The 7,004-nt window shown below is 32.1% G+C and overlaps 1 protein-coding gene across 6 annotated transcripts in view; it reads left to right on the forward strand.

Annotated features, from left to right (window-relative positions):
• LOC106458496 (chondroadherin-like) overlaps nucleotides 1-7,004 on the forward strand; it is a 55,942-nt gene that overhangs the window by 10,920 nt on the left and 38,018 nt on the right. Inside the window, exon 2 of one of the 6 annotated variants that reach the window (XM_022384738.1) lies at nucleotides 4,226-4,479. The exons of the other annotated variants lie outside the window; for them this stretch is intronic. The gene's annotated coding sequence lies outside the window, so the exon portion shown is untranslated. The remainder of the gene's footprint in view (nucleotides 1-4,225; nucleotides 4,480-7,004) is intronic. 6 annotated transcript variants of the gene reach the window in all.

The raw sequence follows: 7,004 nt of genomic DNA on the forward strand, positions 1-7,004 counted from the left end.
ACTTGTATCGCTGAAGTTCCTCGGAAAGAATTTATACCGGAAATTAACAAACGAGCAGATACGTAACACTATCTTATAAAACCAAGTATTTAAGCCAATTTTTGTGTATATATACATATATATATATATATATAAGCAAGTGAGAGAGTTAATTTCCTTGTTTTGAAACTAGCAATTAATGTCAAGGTTTTATCAGAAGGTTTTAAACTAAACATATAAAACTGTTAACAGGTTTCGTTCCCAGAAACATATTGTACAAAAATGCAGCCACTAGTTGAACGAATAGGAATTTTTTGAGATGGTGAAAGATACCGAGATGACTGACAAAAACAGCCATATCTGGTTGTATTGATATTTTTGGTTTGTTTTGAAAGTTTCTTGTAATTGCATCTAGGCGTTTTAGTTCTAATTTCAACATATTGGTTATATCAATTTCTCATGAGCTTAGCCTATAGTTCTCAAGGTATTAACGATATTTTAGGATTTAATTTGCTTTATTGTTTTAGAGACTGACACGTATCACAATTATTCATGTAAAATTCAAGGTCATAGCAAAACTTTCAGCGTATTTTCCTATTATTAGTAGAATCTATTAATTCAATAATAATTTTATTAGAGACGCGGTTTAATAGTGAAAAGCTCATAGTTTAAATAATACATTGATAGTTTGTTAGGCCTAATCGTTTTAAAACGGAACAAAGCGCCTTTTGGCTTTTAAGATCCAAGTGTTTTTCCATTAGTACTTGCCATGCTAATACATATATTTTACTTTTTTCTGAAGCATTTTGACCTACGCTAATGAGCGATCTTTTACTTATTTTTAGTGGCAGCATTTTCACTAATTTGTTCTAAGTCGAGTTCTTTGCTTTCTTTTTAACGATAACATTCACATTCTCTATATGTGAAACATATCTGTTTTCTTATTTGATTATAGCTCGATCTGCCTCTTTAACTTAAATAATGGCGTGAATTCGATATTTTCTCAGTGCTCAAGGATTTTGCGATTAAATATGTTAAAATTATTTTTTATTTTCTAATATGAGATTTTGAAACCAGTGGCAAGCAGTCTTTCCTCAGACGTTTACTAGTTTGAACAGACACTTTTCAAGCAACGAAGAACAAATAGAATCTGTAATCCTGCCCCTGTAGAGCCTGGAGGGCGAAAGGGGCCAGGACTGATAAACACAACGAGGCGGAAATCCTGTGCATGACTATGCATCCAGACAATAAATCGGACGTTAGATGACCGCTGGTGATAGGTCAAGGACAGCCTAAAGATGCATTTATATGTTAAGCATAAAAGCAAATCAGCAAATATTTTTACCATTACTCAATTTGGACACAAAGGAAAGTAAACAACACGAACCTTAAAAAAGCTCTTTACAGGCTCTGTAACATAATTCTAGAACCATGAATTGTATGTTTGCTTATTTGAATGCACTTACATTTTGAACAAGTTTTATGAAAAGAAACTGTAAAAGTAATATCCATTATATAAACATGTTATGTATCTCCAAGTTTATTTATTTTCTTTTATGACGATCACTATTTAATTTAACAAGAATATGTTTGTTTGTTTGTTTTTAAGTATGCACAAAGCTGCACTGCTCTGCCCACCACGGGTATCGAAACCCGGTTTCTAGTGTTGTAAGTCCGCAGACATACCGCTGTGCCACTGGGGGGCAGCAAGAATATGAGACATTTCCTTAAATCTTTGCTTTTAAAGCAGTAGATTAAGATATTTTAATATTTTATTACATCAATTATGTACTTTTTCGGTAAAAGTTAGAATTGCGTCTTCTTTATCGAGCACAGTTACGTTGAAATCGTTCCTCAACAGATGAAATTTTAATGAATATCTTATGAATTACAATGCAAAAGTTCTAGGTTAGATTCTTGCGATGGGTACATTGCGTAAAAACAAACAAATAAGCTTTACATTTATAATTAGCGTCAACGTAGAACAATTTGACTTGACCATAATGTTTTAGTTTTATGCCTTAGAATCCAACAGTAAAAACTATAATTAATTTTATCATTATAGTAGAAAGTATTATATTATAACATCACTTTTTTTCTTTTCCACGTTCCCTAAACACCAAACAAATGGTTTTTTCTAAAAACTTCACGTACCTTTGACCAATTTAACTTTGATCGAAATATTTATACTTATTTGAATTATTTGATAAACTACGTAAGTGCTTCTCATTTCTCTCACGACAAACTTATGCAAGTTGTGTTTTTTTCTTCTTAACTGCTGTCTTTGTGTTGACGTGTGCAAACCAAGAAGTAAGAAAATCTCCTGAGAGTTTTCTATATTAAAAAAACCTTTGAAGTTGTATTAACGTAAAATTGTCGCCTAAAGACACAAGGAGTTCATTAGAAATTAACTCCGAATGTTGTTTGCTTTGCTGTTAGTCTATATTCATTTATGTTCTATAGCAACGAAAAAGAAAAGATTACGCCTTTTGTTTGCATGTTCTGTTTGCTATATTTCTTTGGTCTAACTTTCCGTGTGTGTAAAATTTAAAAAGTGAAATCTCTATTAGCGAGTAATAAATTAAAATAAGGAATAAATCGCATAGCACGAAAAGTTGAAAAACAAAACTGATCCAATCTATAGGTTCTAACCCGTCTATGAACTGTTAGCTCTACCAAGACTCATAATTTTTAGTGAATACTACAAAAGTTTATGACAGTGTAAGTTTTACTAGATTTGAAGTTTTTACTGTCTACGTCCGCTTATAATGTGAAAGTTGACGACGTTTCGGTCATTGCGTTAAGAAAAAGGCTTCAGCCATAAGACCTTATCGTCGCTCTCTCCTATAAAGCAAATAAATGCAGTGTATAAAATTTCAAAGCCAGTGAATAATGCAGGCTGCATTTTTAAAGTAAATTAGTTTTTGTTTTGTTCTAAAGTAAGTGTATTATAAAAATCACTTATGAGATAAATTATTAATATAAAATATATTTTCCTTGTATTACATTTCATACACATATCCAATGGTGTTTTAAATTTTGTGTTAAAATAATTTAATTAAATACTGATTAACACACACATCTCTCTTATGTTTAGAAAGTTATCTTCTAAGCTTTCGTTCTTGATTGTGTGCGATAACAACATTAATTTTTCTCAAAACTTTGTTTGTTTGTAGTTAAGCACAAAGCTACACAAAGAACTACGTGTCCTCTGCCCATTACTGGTATCGAAACCCGGTTTCTAGCATTATAACTCCGTAGACATACCGCTGTGCCACTGGGGAGTGTTCTCAAAAATAACCATGTAATTCTGATATATATATCTTCCTTTTGTCATAAAGAGTCACTTGTTACATTGCAATAAATTTCACCTTTTATTTAAACATCCCACTTCTGACCAAGAAATAATCTGACAATAACAAAACTTACAACACTTTTTATGAGTCCCTTGGTTTCTGAAACCCTTGTTTTGTTCACAGTCTACACTCAGAATTGTTTCTGAAAATTCAGTTTAAGAAAATTTGCAATTACAGATTATTAAAAGCAAATCTCATGGGATTTAACAAATTCATTTTTTAAAATGCATTTTCTAAAAAAATAATTTAGGCTTCGTCTTCAGGTGTTCTCTCTCTTTCTTAGCAATACTATCAGTGATAATCCCACCCCTTCCCTATCATGCTTTCTTCTTTTCAAGTCTAGTGTGTTCATTTTCATCACAGCTGTAAGGTAGATGTTTAGGAGCAATTGTTTCGAAATATCCTTTATTGTTGTTGTGACAACTGTTCTATTTAAAATGTACGTGGATGTTGATGCAGGCAACAATTGTTTATTTCAACCTCTAACCTTTATTTGACTAGATCTTTCCAAGGCCTGCTTATGATGAATGCAAGGCTGATTAGTATTATTACTTCATTTATAAATGGTGATTGATTTGGATTAAAACCTGTTGATCTACTGGGGTATGCAGGTTTAGGTACTACTTTTATTATTATTTTTATCCACACCTATTATGCAGTATTCTATTTTCATGGTATATTGAATATAATAGAAAAATACATTTATAATTTTTTCTTGAGAATAGTTCATAGTTTAATCTATATGTGCAATCAAAACAATATCGTACTGTTTATTAGACCCATTCCTATTGTGAGCCAAAATCGTGAATGCTGTGAATAGTTTTTTGTTGTTGTTTCTTTACAATATTTATTCTTAGTTTACATATATGTGTCTGTATCTTAATGGCTAGCATGTAAGAATACAGCTCGTAAAGTCCAAGGTTCAAAACGTGATATGGATGAACACACAATATTCAGATGTAGGCATATTACAGAAAGTGACGGTGAATTCCATTATTCGAATCAAAGAGCTGGACAAAGACCTTTTGGCGGTGGGTACTGCTAGATGGCGATCCTACATCTAGTCAGTAGCTCAAAATAGGGGACGGTAATACCTGAAACTTAGTGGTCTCTAGCCTGGCCATTTAGCCTACTTGCGCATAGGGTGAGTGTTGAAAATTCCAATCCTGGCTTACGTTCTTATATAAGGTATAAAGATAAATTACCAGATTTTGATATCTCATTACCAGAGTACTAGCCTGTTATTCTAAAATTGTGAATCTTAACTCCAGGTTCGTATATCTCTATAAAATTACACAACTTTAATGCCATTTCTTTTCTTTTTTTTCAATTTCCGTAACTAGTTTTTGATTCTATGAGTTATATATTTGGTTTTAATTTTATTTGTGTATCCTGAGGATAATACTTTTGAAACAGTTTATAAAAGACACTTTGTGAGAACAACTTTAGTAAAAACAAACAAATGGAACACTTTTTTATCGTTTTTGTCTTAACTGTCATACATTGATAGAACATAAAACGACAATATTAATATTTAATAAACTGAAGGACCCTCAGATGAACTAAGCTTGGAAGTGAAGATTATTTCCACTATCATTAAAGGAGTCTGGTATTTTATAAACCAAATACTAATATATTCATGTTTTCTTTATAGCGCTTGTGGATGGCACGTGGCTTGTTGATTTGCATAAAAAATAATTTTAATATAACGAACTCACGAGGTAATAAAGTATTCTATAAAACTTATCATAATTCTCTGATATGTATATTGCTCAGCTATTTTTGATTACGTGTCTGTAGGTGCATGATGTCACGGAATCACATAGTACCAATATCTTATGTATATTCGTATAATAAAGTGATATACTTAAATATTTAGTACACTCAGAAATTAGAAAGTCTGACCTTTCTTACGAAGCCAACGTGTTTTATTATCATAACTACAGAATGCAATACGTTATGATAAAATGATTTTGGATCCTCAGCACGTCATTACAGTCTATGTTGCCACATCTAGTCATGCACTACCTGCATAAGGCTCCGTCGTAAGGCTGTCAGGTTAAAAGCACGCCCCCTCCTTCCTGTGGCTTTCCATAATCCCTATCAATGCACGAGTGCATTGGTTTCCCAGCGCCAATTTCAGTAGTTAATTCGCACAGAAATACCTATTTAATTTTGCTTGAGATATGTGATGGTTGAACTGATATATAATGGAAGAAACTTGTGTGCACGTGACTTTTTAAGGCTTTTCCATACAGAGATCTTTCTTGATTATGTTACGTACTGTTGCTTGGGCCACGTGGACAGCCTTTCCCACCGACCTTTGTATTCATGGAATCTCATCTATTACAAGACACCGCACTTTGCTTACTACAGCTGAGATATGACTTGTTGCCTGTCTCTTTCTGGACAGTCCTTGTGCTCCAGTTGATCCATATTTCTTTGTTTTCCAATGCCATTCAGTAAAAAGAATATATCATTCTTGAAAATATTAAGTCCCCGATCTGGATACATCTTTATGATTTGACAGTATCACCAGATTGCATCAGAAAGGGCTGTTACATATTCTTCTCAAAAGCTATCAATTTTTGGTAGCATATCACTACCTATGTCAAAATGTAGTTCTGATAAAGCCGTTCCATCATGACTTTATAGCGACTGTCGATGGCATTTGACTTGTTTATTTGCATAAAAAATCATTTTAATATAACGAACTCACGACGTAATAAAAGATTCAATAAAACCTCTCATATTTCACTGAAATGTATATTCCTCAGGTATATTTGTCTGTAGGTGCATGATACTACGGAATCCCATAGTGCCAATGTATATGCGTATAAAAAAGTAATTGCCTATTAAAATAAATTTCTGACACTTGTGAACTCCTATTTTCTTCCATTGTTGTTGTGTATCAAGGGAACTTGATTTTGGTGCATTTTATTTCTGGTCAATTTTTGCATTTCTTGATTGTTGAAAACGATTTAAGGCATTAGTTTCATTTTCCTATTTGGTTCCTATTTTTTACAACGTACACGTTACACTATTCGGAATAATGGGGGACAGAGTATTCTAATTATTATTATATTCCAATATTTTTCAAATTTGATTTGGCATCTGTGTTTTACGTTACCATACTAGTTTAGATCGATAGTTTAAGTAATAATAAATAGTTGTTTCTAATTTTTTTTATAAAGAGATGAATTATTTTGAGGAAACTGAGGAAGGAAAAAAAACAAATTGCTAAAATAAAAACGTAAAAGTACCTCTTATGTTAAACTTTATTACATAACGTATTACATTTGTAACGATCGCTTTTGATTGTGGGGCACAATTCAAATTCACATTGAACTAAGTAGATGAACTACGCTTGGAAGTAAGGATGATTTCCACTGTCATTAAAGGAGTGTGGTATTTTACAGACCAAATACTAACATATTCATACAAGCTAGGACATCGTAATATGAAAACATTTTCATGGCTACATCCATAATCTTTCTAAGCATATATTCAATAATAACTGACAAAAATAAAATTTAAATATATCAAAGCTTATACAGCGAGATTTACAAAAAATAATATAAAAAAATACGGGACATGAAATAAATATTACCAATAATTCTGCAGGCAAGCTCCTCTCCACCATCATTTCTTTGTAACATTTACAACCCG

This window comes from Limulus polyphemus, unplaced genomic scaffold (genome assembly GCF_000517525.1).
Source record: "Limulus polyphemus unplaced genomic scaffold, Limulus_polyphemus-2.1.2 Scaffold476, whole genome shotgun sequence".
Classification (NCBI taxonomy): domain Eukaryota; kingdom Metazoa; phylum Arthropoda; class Merostomata; order Xiphosura; family Limulidae; genus Limulus; species Limulus polyphemus.